At 38.5% G+C, this 14,238-nt stretch overlaps 1 long non-coding RNA gene across 2 annotated transcripts in view; it reads right to left on the reverse strand.

The window, feature by feature from the left end:
- Positions 1-706: 706 nt before the first annotated feature.
- The window catches only part of LOC120406696, a 66,142-nt gene continuing 52,610 nt past the window's right edge, over positions 707-14,238 (reverse strand). For both annotated transcript variants that reach the window (XR_005599490.1, XR_005599491.1), the window contains 2 exons: positions 3,453-3,618; positions 707-2,154 (listed from right to left, as the gene is read on the reverse strand). This is a non-coding gene — a long non-coding RNA (uncharacterized LOC120406696). The remainder of the gene's footprint in view (positions 2,155-3,452; positions 3,619-14,238) is intronic.

Here is a 14,238-nt window from a genome sequence, read left to right on the forward strand (position 1 = left end):
GTTCACAGATGCTCATTCAAATTTCTATGTGCATTGACTTGGATTGTACTAGTGACCCCTTTTGTGTTCCCCTTCTACAAAAAATGTTACTAAATAATTTTAAAAGCAGAAAAGTTCACCAGAATAGTGAGTTTTAGATGAATATTCAAAAATTCTGCAATTTCTTATTTGCAAATTCATAATGGAAATCTGATTCTAAGAGTTGCACTCACCCAGTTAGAGAAACAGATGCATAATGTGACCTAGGTTTCAAAGCAAAGCAGCCACACCAAATACTGACCCCATACTTAAATGAGCTTTAAGTAGTACACAGGCACTGAGCTGGCCCCCTGCACAGAGGTCAATTTCACAGTTGGTAAGTCATTTCAAACAACAATTAAATTCAAGAAAACTGCACTTTGAACAATTCAAGAAAATGAGAAAAACTGAATGGATTGTTTGTTTTTTATTATTATATATTATTCACTCAGCTCTATTATAGAGTTAAATCTTTCAGAGAGCCTTATGGTCGAGTTGCTAACATTCACTCCCAAATACACACTCAGATGAAAACAACCAGAGATCATTTCCTTGGATAAGAGTATTTGGTGAGCAGCTACATCAGAAAAACTGCATTTTGATGATATATTATAACAATACTTCACTGGTGCAAAACTATTGAAACAACATTCTGGAGACAGCTATCCCATAAGGCCTTTTTTGTGGCTGCTGCGTTAACATTCTTATTATTCATAACTGAGATATAAGGGCAAAATACAGAAAGTAAGCTTGTCTTGAAGCAAAGAAATCTCTCTTTGAAGACCTTTTGGTTTTTCCTTGTTGGACAGTTTTCAGTACAATTGTGCTTGATATGACATAGTATGTACTATAATCATGAGAGCAAGCAGCACTGAAGTAGGCACAGAAATGGAAACACTTCACAACAAGTGAGTGATGTTTATGGATTCAGAGAACAGAAAATTTCCTTCATGAAATAAACACTCCTGTATTCTATGTTAGTAGCTCAAAATACTGCATTAGTTACAGCTAATCATTTTTTGTTAAATGCCCCAAACAAGATTTTTATGTGCATTTTGTTTTCTTTAGTTTATGGTAAATAAGCTCTAAACAAGGGGGAGCCCACTTCTAAATATGTGAAACCAAATTTGGATAAAAGTGGCCAAAAAATATTCCACAAAATGTTTCACTCATTCCTTTTTCTGGTTACTAACCAGCTTTCCTGCTAATGTGAAATTTTCAGAAACTCTCTGAAGTGCTAACTGAAAGCAGAAATAAAAAATGAAAACATTCATGATTTGTCATGATTTCCCAGCCATCCCAGGTATTAACACTAGTGTAAGGTATAGATTCTTGTACGCTTTGAGCAACTCCGAGGGAAATCCCAGCTGTCCCTCCCCCCTGCATTTACATGGCATGACTCAAAAACAGGACAAAATAGCAATATTGAAAGGGGCAGGGAAGGGTAAGACTCTGGCACCACATTCATTCTGCACCATCCCAGTACAGCCAGTGCACCAGAAAGAATAATTTATGCCTACCTAAACGCTTACCCTTATCTGTGGAGAATAGCACCATGGAGATTGTGGCTACCTGATGCACCATCTCCCCAGTGCCTTTCCTGCAACAGTGCAACTCTGCTCTCCTCCCTAGTCAGGCCTTGCAACAAAACATCACAATTCAGCCTTGAGAGCTCAGAAAACCAGATAGGACTTTTGTCTCTCAGTTTGGAACAGCTTAACCATGGGTCCCCTTCCCATTAGCACTCAGTCAGATAGACAAGGTACCAGAAATTCTCTAAACCTGCAAGAGTTGTGTACTTAGGGGTGTCACGGGGTCTGTTCTACCTACCATTCAGCAGTGCCTCCTCCTGGCTCATCTGGGGAATTAGCTCACCACCTGGTCTGATGCCCCATCCTGCAGTTACTCAGACCTGCAGTTACATCATCTCACTCGCTCACTCCATGGCTTCTCACACTGCCAGAGCTGCAGCACTTTCCTCTTCATGGTTTCGCCCTCTTGCCAAGTCACATTAAAGTTCTCTCCACTTCCAGGGTATTATCAAAGTCTGCTTCCAGCCTGCTTCCAGCAGTCCCCAAATGGGCTGTCTCTAGCACACGACTCCTACCATGGTTTGTATTTTTCAGTCCATTATTCCTGAGGATTTTTTAAAAAATTATCACTCAAGTCAGAAAAAAAACCCTCCTATTATATACACCTCCTGCACAAACATAAACTGCTAAAAGATAGACCTTATACAAAGCAAGCATGCTCTGCTTCTCTTTTAATAAAGATGCAGTGCTCCTCACTTTAATAAATCTTGCCAGTTAACAATCAGACATAATGGATAGAGTTATTCAGCAAGACATACAAATAGGGTGATAACTGAAAAACTACACATTCCTTATTTTATGACCTGCTGCCTAGTAAGTTTAAGAAAAGCCTATTGGGAGGTTCCAAAATGCTAGTTCTTCCAAATCCAGGAAAGGCTGGGCACCTGCAGCTCATTTCCTTCTGGGAGATGCTGGTGCTCAGTCTTTCCAGGATTTGGCTTCTGTTGTTTAGAAGTTATTTAGCATAAAGAATAGAAGGCAAAATGCCTTGCTGGGACTCATAATAGATAGAGCAGTAGGACAGAGAACCAGAGGCCCATTATTTAAATACATTTTTCCCTCCCAGTGACTTTGTCAAAGATGTATTAACGGAAAGCTATATGTAGGATCTTTATGAGGATATGGAGAAACCTGCATAGCAATTTAATGATTCATTATGGAAAGCAGTACAGAGAATTCATTCTGTATGTATGAAAAAACCTAACTGAAGTCTCCTTGGCTTTCAACAATTGTATCATGCACACACTGAAATCTTCCTATAATGATATCTTAAAACAACCCACCCCTCCTCCCCACTAAAATTAAACAAACAAGCAATCTAGAATAATGTTCTCAGGATAGCTAGGGTATGGAACTTGATACGGACATTTTTACAGATAACCAGGACTCTCCTGAAATGTTCAGCAGACAATACATCAAAAGTAAAAATTGAAAACAGTACTGGTAGTCCTTCCCCGCTTAAAGCTAATGGGTAGGAGGAAATCATTACGTCCACAACGATCACCTTTAAATGTCTATATTATCTGACACAGGAGGGGGCACTTTAAAAATACCAAAGGGTAAGGATTTTAGAAAAGGGCGGAAAGGTGAAATCAGGCCCAATGAAAAAAGGAACAAATTGAAATAATAACCTTACTTTTTAGGACTCTAAAGAAAATCTCGCAACCAGATGATCTGTGTAAAATGCACAGAAAACAAGAAATTGTGCATCATATTGTTCAGTGTGTGTGAATAACGTAGATATAATATATTAACAGAATCAATTTTGCCTTTCTTCACATTAACAAAAAATCTATTTTAAGTTGATTGACAATTACAGAATACACACACACACAGACTTACAGTGGAAACAGTTTTTGAGTGAACTGAGAACAAAACTTTCCTTATAGGCTTAAATCCTCATGCCTAATGCAAAGCCTCAATAAAAGCCTGAAGATTTGGGTCTTTGTAGTAGGGTTCTCCATAGGGCTAAGGAGACAAATCTCCAATCCAGACCAAAACATGGCAACTGAGAAAACAAGGAAAATAAAGTTAACAGGTTTTTTTATGATAATTCATTTCTATCACATGAGCAGGAGTGCTGGCAAACATTCTAAGATGGAAATAGCCAGTTCAGACCTGTTTTCATACAACTCCTCCATCTATATAAACCCAGTCAAGGATACAGTTACAACCCTAATCTATGGGACTATTCACATGGTAAAAGTTTTGCCCATGCTTAAGTGCTTTGTTGGACTTTGGCCTAAGAAACAAGACATTGCAAAGGAAATCTGAATAAATGTGAACTCTCCAAGGTACTGAAAGCCATAGGGAGGACTGGTATACCAAAAGTAAATTGACAGGCATTTGGTGGTCTAGACATGATCTGGATTATAAAATGTGAGTATGGTTAAATAAAAGAGCTTAAAGGTAGAACTGGACAAAAATTGTCCAGTGAGTTTCCATCAGGAATATGTCAATTTTGCCAAATTTTCTATGGAGATCAGACAGACAATAATGACCACAGGCTGTTTGTATCTTTGAGAGAGCTGCTTGGGATGACTAAGATTTAATTCACATGAAGTTCTCATTCTCACTCATCTCCAGTCTCTGCCCTTTATTCCAGAGGAGTGCATATGAAGTCCATACAATCCCACATCCCGCCAGCAAACTGTTCTCAGGATCAATAGAGCTGCTGTATATGGGAGTACTCCTGACCCTTGGGACAGACAGACAGAGTTAAGGATTTAGTCCAAGGTATGTATATGACAGTGATCACAGTTCAAAAACTAATTTTCCATAGTGTCTGGCCTACGCAGGCTCTCCCTGGTTTAACAGAAGAAAGGATATAAAAACAGACTCTTGTAAATGGCCCTAGGAAAACAAAACAAGAAGCAGATGATAAAGCAGTGGGAGCACATGTTCCAAAAATACAGCAACCTTTAACCCTCTGGAAACATTTTACTTAAAAAACAACACCTTTTGGAATGAATCACATTGTCTTTTGTAAACAATTTATTTTTAAATGTGAGGAAAAATAAAATGTTGTTAAACCAGATACTTAGCAAACCTGCTAGATACTTATTTAAAATTCTCTGAATGTTCAATTTTAATGCTCACAAAGAATGCCTGCAACCAGTTGGATGCAGGCCTGATCAGTTCCAAAACATTAAAGATATTTTTTTCTTTTCATCTTCAGTTACAAATTGCTTGTGCATATGATTATGGACTCTTAGAAACAAAGCTGTGCAGTTCCTCGCTTGTGCTACATACTTCCAGAATGGATGCTAATCAAGTCCAAGATTTGCATCACGTATGAGCCATTGTTCTCAGCACTTTCCAATACATTAAAATAAGAAATGACATCAATATCTACAGTTCTTGACACTGGCAATGTTTTACAGTTATCACCCATCAAAAAAGGTACCAGGCACTACTGTGTGCAAGAACTACTGAATTATTTCCTGGATAAGGTAGAGCGACAGATGGTATAAATAGCTCCATTATTTACATATCTGTCCAGTGCTACAATTTTGAATCAGCAAGCTAAAATTCAACTTATATTTTTCCCCCTGCATTGTTCTAGGTATTCTAGCAGAACAATGGATTTCACACTTCAAAGGAATTAGTAGCCAAAAATCTGCAAACACTGAAATAGAAATGACTATTCAAATGGCTATATCAAGTCTGCAACATCAGCATGCTGATTAAAACTGCCCATATTTCATGACATTTTCTGCTGCAGAATGGAGAGACAAGCTATATGGAGAAGGGTGTAGAGAATCATAATAGAGCAAGGGAGATTAAAGAAGTGCACAGTGCTGGGAAAGATTTCCATGTTGCTGATTTAAAGAAATGTGACTCAGAACATTTTATAAATACTATCCAAGTGATTAAACAAAAATCAGTATATCATCAAAGCTAAGCTACTATTAATAATATTAAAGTGAACAATAAAGCATTACAACAATCAAAAAAATCAGACTGAGATCCAATCACATTGGAGTTAAATCATCAAATTAATACCAAAAATAACCAATCTTTACACAAATTCTAAGAAGGCGGTTGTCTTCTTGATTATAAATCCCAACACAGAACAAAAAGTAAAACAAATGTCAGGGCCAGGACACAAGCAGCCGGCCTAGTGGTTAGTACAGGGTGGAGATCCAGGTCCCCATGCCAGCAAGGGTTCAGAACCAGAAAATTAGGAGACAAGAATCAGATACCAGGAATCAGGCCAGGTCAACAGACCAGGAGGTTGGTATTAGGAGATGAGCCAGAGATCAGGAACTGAGAGTCAAATATCAGGAACCAGGCCAGTTCAGGAAACCAGGAGATCAGGACCAGGAGACAAGAGCAGGTAGCACCGGGTGAGCAGTCCAAAGCAGAGTGGAGCCCAGTTGTACAGACAACTTCCTGTTCCTCCTTGAGGCTTAAGTAGGGAGAATGGACCAATCAAGAGTTCCGGTATTCCACCATTTGGGGACTATGGGTGGAGTCTCCTATTTGAGTTGGGCTTCGAAGAGTTCTGATGCCAGCAAGTTATTAGGTGGAGGGTTGGACCATGATGACATACCAGGATCCCTGCAGACTCAGTTTCATGACATTAAATCTATAATTTGAATTGTTAAATAGCTTAATACTGAAACCAGACTAATACCAACTATCTTAAATATAAAGCTTCTGTCTTAGAGTTCAGTTTTATGTGGTTGCTAACCCCCATCTTCCTCCCCTCATCTCTCCAGCAGAAATATTGTAATATGGACCTTAACAGATCACTCTGGATTAGCAGAAGTTTGACAATTCTTAGTTACCAAAAATTGCAAATGACAATCTCAAGCTTCCTAGGACTTTTAAACACAGAACACATCTTGTTGAATATCTTTATGAGACAATATTTAGGGCTGTTTAAACCTAAGGAACATTTTTTTCAGCCACTCCCCCATGTGCTCTTGGTGAGCACTCACACACATTCATGCACACAACCACATTTTCACTTCAGGTGTCTGGGATGTCTCCCAGTTAATAAAAACAAAGACAAAAATAGAAAAATGGAAAATTAAGATACTTAAGATAACAGAGGGCTGCAAAATCTCCAGATCTCACAGTATTCTGGACTCTAATACTGTAGGAGCTGGAACTGCCGACAAGGAGCCAGAGGGTGATGTTTTGCTGGCATGGTGCTTCTTGTTAGTGGGCCTTCTTTGAGTGTAGGGAACGACTGATCACAGGCTGGAGTTGCCTGGTTGTTGATGCCATGACTTCCTTTCCCCAAAGTGATCGTTCTTGGAGATTCTGGAATGTGAGTCTTGCCGCAGGTAGCCTGATGAAGGGAAAAGGCTTCTCAGTCTTATCCTTGATTCTTATACTTTGTGACCTTCACTTACTCACCCTTATAGCCCTTTCCTCCAAAGTCTTTTGACAAATCACGTGCATGTCCTAAGTTGGAGCCATTCAACTTGGTTCAATCAGGTGGCTAAAAGAAGTGAGTTGCTCTTCAGCATGGCATAACTGGATAAACAACTTGGACTATTTTAAAAATGATCTCATTTGCCATTCATTCAGAGCTTGATGTGAAAGAGATGATACTGAGAGTAGTTAAATCTTTTTACACAGGAGCAGCACACCGATTACAGAGAAAGAGCTGGTCTACACTAGAGGGGGGTGTCGATCTAAGATACGCAACTTCAGCTACATGAATAGCACAGCTGAAGTCGAAGTATCTTAGATCGATTTACCTCAGGTCCTCACGGTGCAGGATTGATGTCCGCGGCTCCCTCGTCGACTCCGCTACCGCCGCTCGCTCCGGTGGAGTTCCGGAGTCGATGGGGAGCACGTTCAGGGATCAATATATTGCGTCTAAATGAGACGCGATATATCGATCCCCGATAAATCGATCGCTACCCGCCGATAGGGCGGGTAGTCTGGACGTACCCTCAGGCCTTGGCTACACTGGCGCTTTACAGCGCTGCAACTTTCTCGCTCAGGGGTGTGAAAAAACACCCCCCTGAGCGCAGCAAGTTACAGCGCTGTAAAGCACCAGTGTAAACAGTGCCCCAGCACTGTAAGCTAATCCCCACGGGGAGGTGGAGTACCTGCAGCACTGGGAGAGCTCTCTCCCGGCGCTGGCGCCGCGACCACACTCACGCTTCAAAGTGCTGCTGCAGCAGCGCTGTACAGCTGCAAGTGTAGCCACACCCTAAGACTCTCAGGACTCTAGCTGCCCTTTGAATATTCCTGCCTCTTGCCAACACATTGCTTAGCCTAAGACACTGACACTTTACTTGCCCTATTGTCAGTAAATTTACATTTAGTTCTTTTGCAATTCTCTTTACTGGATGAAACACTCGATTGTTTCTGACTTGCAAAGTACTGATGCATGTGCTTAATTTTAAGTATGTACTTATGTCCCATTGGCTTCAATGAGCCTTAAGCACATACTAAACAGCTTTGCTATATAGAGAAGGATTTAAACATGTACTTAAAGCTAAGTATTTTGCTGAATGAGAACTTGTCTCCTATTTGAAGTGCACATTTTTATACTCTCATGGCATTATCATATGAGGCACACCAAGTACATGAAAGGTTGCATGTGTGTTGTTTCACATATCACAATAAAGCAGGTAATTTGTAAGAAACACAAAAGTACTAATTTCAGAGTAGCAGCCGTGTTAGTCTGTATCCGCAAAAAGAACAGGAGTACTTGTGGCACCTTAGAGACTAACAAATTTATTTCAGCATAAGCTTTCGTGGGCTACAGTACACTTCATCGGACGCATAGAATGGAACATATAGTGAGGAGATATATATACATACAGAGAACATGAAAAGGTGGGAGTTGCCCAACCAACTCTAAGAGGCTAATTAATTAAGATGAACTGTTGTCAGCAGGAGAAAAAAAAACTTTTGTAGTGATAATCAAGATAGCCTATTTCAGACAGTTTGACAAGATACTTAACATGGGGGAAATAGATTCAATGTGTGTAATGGCTCAGTACTAATGGATTTCAGAGCTCGTACACTTTCTTATAGTTATTAATATGCTGAAGGATGTGCACATGGCTATTTTGATTGTACTACTGCATACTTTTGTGGACTGCAATAAAAACACCGGAGAGTCACACTTCAGCTGCTTTAGTGCGTATATTTATTACACAATGTTAAGGTTGCAAAGTCAAGCACTCAAAAGTTAGGAACTACCAGAACTAAGATCACCTGTGCAACCTTAATTCGGCCCCTCTTGTGTGCATGAATAATGATACAGTCTTTATTTCCATGATCACATACTATTCTTCCAAAGGACCTCTGCCTCATTCAGTACACAGGATAGACAGTGCTCAGTTAAGTGAGCAGCTATTCAATATTTTGTTTTCAGTTTGCCATTCAAAGTTCGTCCCAGGTCTTATTTACCGCATGTTATTCAAACCCTGTTCTCAAGGCAGAATTATTAGTTTCCGTATGGGATTTCCTATGGCATTCATCACTGAGGTGAGGTGCTGCGTGCTTACCAAATACTGAATTTATTTTTGCAACATCTTTATTGGGTATGGGGATGTTGTTATCCACATTTTACAGACAGGGAATTGAGGCACAGAGAAATTAATGTCAGAAGAATCCACTAATTTAGGGTGCCTAATTTGAGACACCTGGGACCAGAGTTTTCAGAGTACTTAATTATATATAGGGTTTTTCAAAATATTTAGTATTATATAGCTCTTTCCATGTTCAAAGCATATGTGCATCAATATGCAGACTACATCTCATATACTGCATTCTGTTTTCCTATGAAGACTACCATAAATGAGCTGTGGCACAGCAATGTGTTTGTTTATTTTGTTATGATAGATTGCATAAATATGTAAATAATTCTGTCTCCATAGCAAAAAGATATGTGAAAATGCTCAAGAATCCTCACAATAATGCAAAATTCACGACAACTTGTTTGGCATAATGTTAAAGCCAATTCCACGGAAATAGTTTCTGAATACAGATGGAAAATACTTGAAAAGAAAGGTTTTTCAGTGTTGAAGCTTAAAAAACAAGGAAGTCCCCTATGTTATACTTTGATTAACTATATTATACAAATGTTGCTTCCCAATCAGCCACTCAGCCTCCCTGAGTCATCCCAATTTTGATGCACTGTTTTTACAAATAAGTAATCTGTATAATAAGATTCCAGGGTTGTTATTTTCTGTGTAAAGAGAACAGGAGTACTTGTTGCACCTTAAAGACTAACAAATTTATTTTAGCATGAGCTTTCGTGAGCTACAGCTCACTTCTTCGGATGCATAGAATGGAACATACAGACAGGAGATATTTATACATACAGAGCACATGAAAAGGTGGAAGTATGCATAATAACAGGAAAAGTCTAATCAATTGAGATGAGCTATCATCAGCAGGAGGAAAAAAAACTTTTTGAAGTGATAATTAAGATGGCCCATAGAAGGTGTGAGGAGAACTTAACATAGGGAAATAGATTCAATTAGTGTAATGACCCAACCATTCCCAGTCTCTGTTTAGGCCAGTGTTAATTGTATCTAATTTGCATATTAATTCGAGTTCAGCAGTTTCTCTTTGGAGTCTGTTTTTGAAGTTTTTTTGTTCAAAACTGCCACCTTCAAGTCTGTCACTGAGTGGTTAGAGAGGTTGAAGTGTTCTCCCACTGGTTTTTGAATGTTATGATTCCTGATGTCAGATTTGTGTCCATTTATTCTTTTGCATAGAGACTGTCCGGTTTGGCCAATGTACATGGCAGAGGGGCATTGCTGGCACATAATGGCATATATCACATTGAAACCTATTTTCTGTGTGTCACTCTGAAGCCTACAATGTCTGTTGGGTTGGTGTAAAAAAGTGGAAACAGCTACAAGGATGGCTGGAAGCTTATTGTGTTTTGAATATCACCAGTTTCAATCATAACTGGCATTCATGATCTGTTACTATCCCATTTTTTTGAGTTCTCAGACATTTTGACATCATGAATTACACCCATATGACAGCATGAGCTTTCAGCTATGGTAAGATATGTATGCCATGCCAAGAGTCCTAAACCATTGTAATATCAGAGGTAACTCAACCAGTCACCATCCTGACTCCACAGCTTATTTGCATACAACAATTTCATTGAGGGAGACTGCACAGAGATTTGGCCCAATTACCATATCCATTCAGCTACCAATAAATGAAATTATAAATAATAATTTGTGAGGAAGCCTTTCATGTACTTTCTTTTCCACTTTGCATTGCACTGCTGAAGTGTTTTCTGAGGTTTTTCTTTGCTTTGATCAGCACAATGGATAGAAGCAAACACGAAGGAACTTATTTAAGTCTTATGACAAACCTGTACAATAAGGCAGGTAAATGCTACTATATTCACTTTCAATTTGGTAAAGTGAGGCAGGGAGACCTGAAGAATATGCCCTTGGTTACACTGAGTCAGTGAAAGAGCTGAGGTTATTAGAACCCAGGAGTTTGCAATTTCTGTTCCCCATTCACTGGCCTTTAGATCATACTTCCTCACATTTTCCCATCTCGGGGTGTCATAAATGCAAATCTGAGAACTGTGAGAAATCCTAGGTAAATGGTGTGCAGTTTTGTTTTCCTCCTGATGAACATGTCCTTAGAACAAAGATGTTCTCTCTCAAAACAGAAAAGATATGAGAGAGAATTTGTATAGTAAATGAGATGTGTGAAATGTGTGAAATTTGTGGTAAAGAGGAAAAAGCTTTCCTTTCTTTTCCTCTTATCTGCACCACATGAGGCAACATGCTTAATCATACCATGGTTACCATAGACATACAAAATTTGACTTGGGTCAGTGAATGTGACCCTAGTCTGAAAAGTGACTTGAAACATGCATTTCTCTGTTTATCATCTTTATTTGCCTATTACACCTCTACCCCGATATAACGCTGTCCTCGGGAGCCAAAAAATCTTACCGCGTTATAGGTGAAACTGCGTTATATTTAACTTGCTTTGATCTTGCAGCCGCCTCCCCCCCGCAAGCACTGCTTTGCCACATTATATCCGAATTTGTGTTATATCGGGTCGCATTGTATTGGGGTAGAGGTGTATTTAAATAAAACATTTTTTTTCCTAACTGGTAGCCCTGGAAACTTAGCCTGGCCTCTTAGAGTTGTTCTGCTGAATCCTATTTTGGGTTCAAGTTTTAAATAGTTCAAAGAGAGTGAAAAGAGGAACAATGAACATTTTAACCTATAGATACCTCTGAAGCATATCTCCTCAACTTATGGATAATACCTCTACCAAATACCAAGCTCCTATCGTTTACCACTGATGTGCCAAAGCTGTTAAATATTTTTATACAATTGGAAAAGTGTTTTATTTGTGTTATTTTTCCCCACTGTTTTCATTCTGAAAATTGATTGAACTGTTTTGGCTCAAACTTAAAAGAAAATTCAGACTGAGGACAAAACTTGCCAAATTCTATCAAGAAAGCTAAAAGACTGAAAAGTTATATGCAACTAAAAATGCCCTCTTAGAATTCAACTTCATCATGCTGGGAAGATCATCAATATATTCAGTCACAAAACTCAGGGAATGAGGGTGGGTATAAGTGAAACCAGTGTTTAGAATTATATTTAAAAATCATGATTTTGAAGTGAGAACCTCTATGCAAGGTTTGAGATAGGGACAATATTTAATTGCCAAGTTATAAACCTCTGAAAGCTGTTTGAAAGGAAGACTTTGACAGACGCTTCATTGCAGCAATGTTAGTGTGCGCTTCTGCACTGTGCAAGTTATCTGGGAAGGAACAAGAGGGGAAAAAATCATTTTGCCCTGAGGCTGCCATTAGAAAGTAAATAATCTATGTGCAGTAATTTTTTTTTATTATTCCATCATTCAGATTTTAACATAGTAAAATATGAGAAGGAATAAATGTCATTGCATTGTATGTCTAGAATATTATTTAGTTTAGGGCTGATAAATCCGTCTTTCTTTTGCAGACACAGAAATGCATTCTCACCAGCTTACTACAGGAAAGGGAGCACTAAATGAAGCAAGATATAAAATGCTGGCTATAATTAGATGGGATAGCTGCAACAGAAAACAGAATGGCTGATATTAGAAGACTCCAACGTATCCACAAGTACAGTAACACTAGGATGTCCCTTCCTGGGAGTGACAGACCTAGGTATAGTTCAACTTTTTCAATATGAAAAAAAATGAAAATTCCATCCCTGCTAAATCCTCCTTTAAAATTGATTACATGCTTGGAAAGTAGTTCACACTTAGTGTTTCCAATGTACTGGTAGTCATCTATATTCCTCACAACAGGTAGCCTAGAATAGGATAATGGCTATGATTGCCAGCTTCCAATGTTCAAGAGTAACAGAAGGTTGTACTCTGATATTATGTTGTCCAATAACTGTCACAGTGGAAAAACATTTGTCTTGGTGAGTACAGTCAGTCTTGGAGTGTGGCCAGGTGGAAATCACACTTACACTGAAGGTTGCATGGAAATATTCAAGATTGAATAAGGACAATGTAAGGAGACGAGCCACAATTCTGGGAGGAGATCCACTGCAAATGCATCATTCAATTTCTGCTGTTACTTAAAATGGAAAATATTGTGAAGTGCTTTGCAGTGTGAGATAGTCTCACCACATAGCACTTAACCAAATGGGGCATTTGGCTATGAGTGTGATCGCTTCCTTGTAACTATTCTCATGGAATAATTGTCATGATTTCTAAAAACGTTGGGCCAAATTCATCTCTACTGTATGTCCATTTAAGTCAAGGTTAAATTCGACCCTTTGATGCTTTGCACAAAAGACAGTTTGTTTTACCTTGCTAGACCAGGTTAAAAAAAATATTTTGAAATTCTTTGACAAAAACAGGGAAATTGTTTTTTCACAAATGTTTTCCTCAAAAAAAAAATCCCATTTTTTTTTACTGGCTCTAATCCTTATTAGCTGAGTATTTTCAATGCACATTATTTCTGGGGACAAGCAAATTGATTTGACAAATGATTGAAGCCTGTGCTGAAAACTCAAATCAGACATATTTTGAAGGGTCAAAAAGGCTTACATGATAATTATGCTTCCAGTCACACTATATTCTAAGGGTACACTGATAAATAGTTTATAAAGTGTTAATATATGACTAATCAGTGTTATGTTACGGGCATGAGGAATATGTGTTAGAGATGATTATAAGCAAATCAGTGGAAGAGGCTATAGATGTTATAAGCCATTGTAAACAACCTAGTGACCTGTTGAATCATGATTATAGATAATACTAGACCTGCCTCAGTGCAGGGAACTGGACTACATGACCTATCAAGGCCCCTTCCAGTCCTATATTTCTATAATTTCTATTTTTTACCATTTATTAAGAAATCTATTCATTATTTTATTAATCCTTTCTAAGGATTCAAAATGTACCCTGAAAATAAAATGTGTGACCATTTTTCCATATTGCATTCCACCTCTGCATTTTCTGGTTTTGTAGAGAACCAGAATTGGAAATGCCAAAAATGCCATGAGAAAGACTCACAAGATTTACGGCTCAGTTCTGCCAACCCAAGAAGTTCAGATTTTTTAGATAAATGACTAAAACTTAGGGAGCTTATTCTTTAAGCCAAACCTTTAAAGATTCTTCTTTCATTAATCAGAGGGGTAGC

Source organism: Mauremys reevesii, linkage group 5 (assembly GCF_016161935.1).
Source record: "Mauremys reevesii isolate NIE-2019 linkage group 5, ASM1616193v1, whole genome shotgun sequence".
NCBI lineage: Eukaryota > Metazoa > Chordata > Testudines > Geoemydidae > Mauremys > Mauremys reevesii.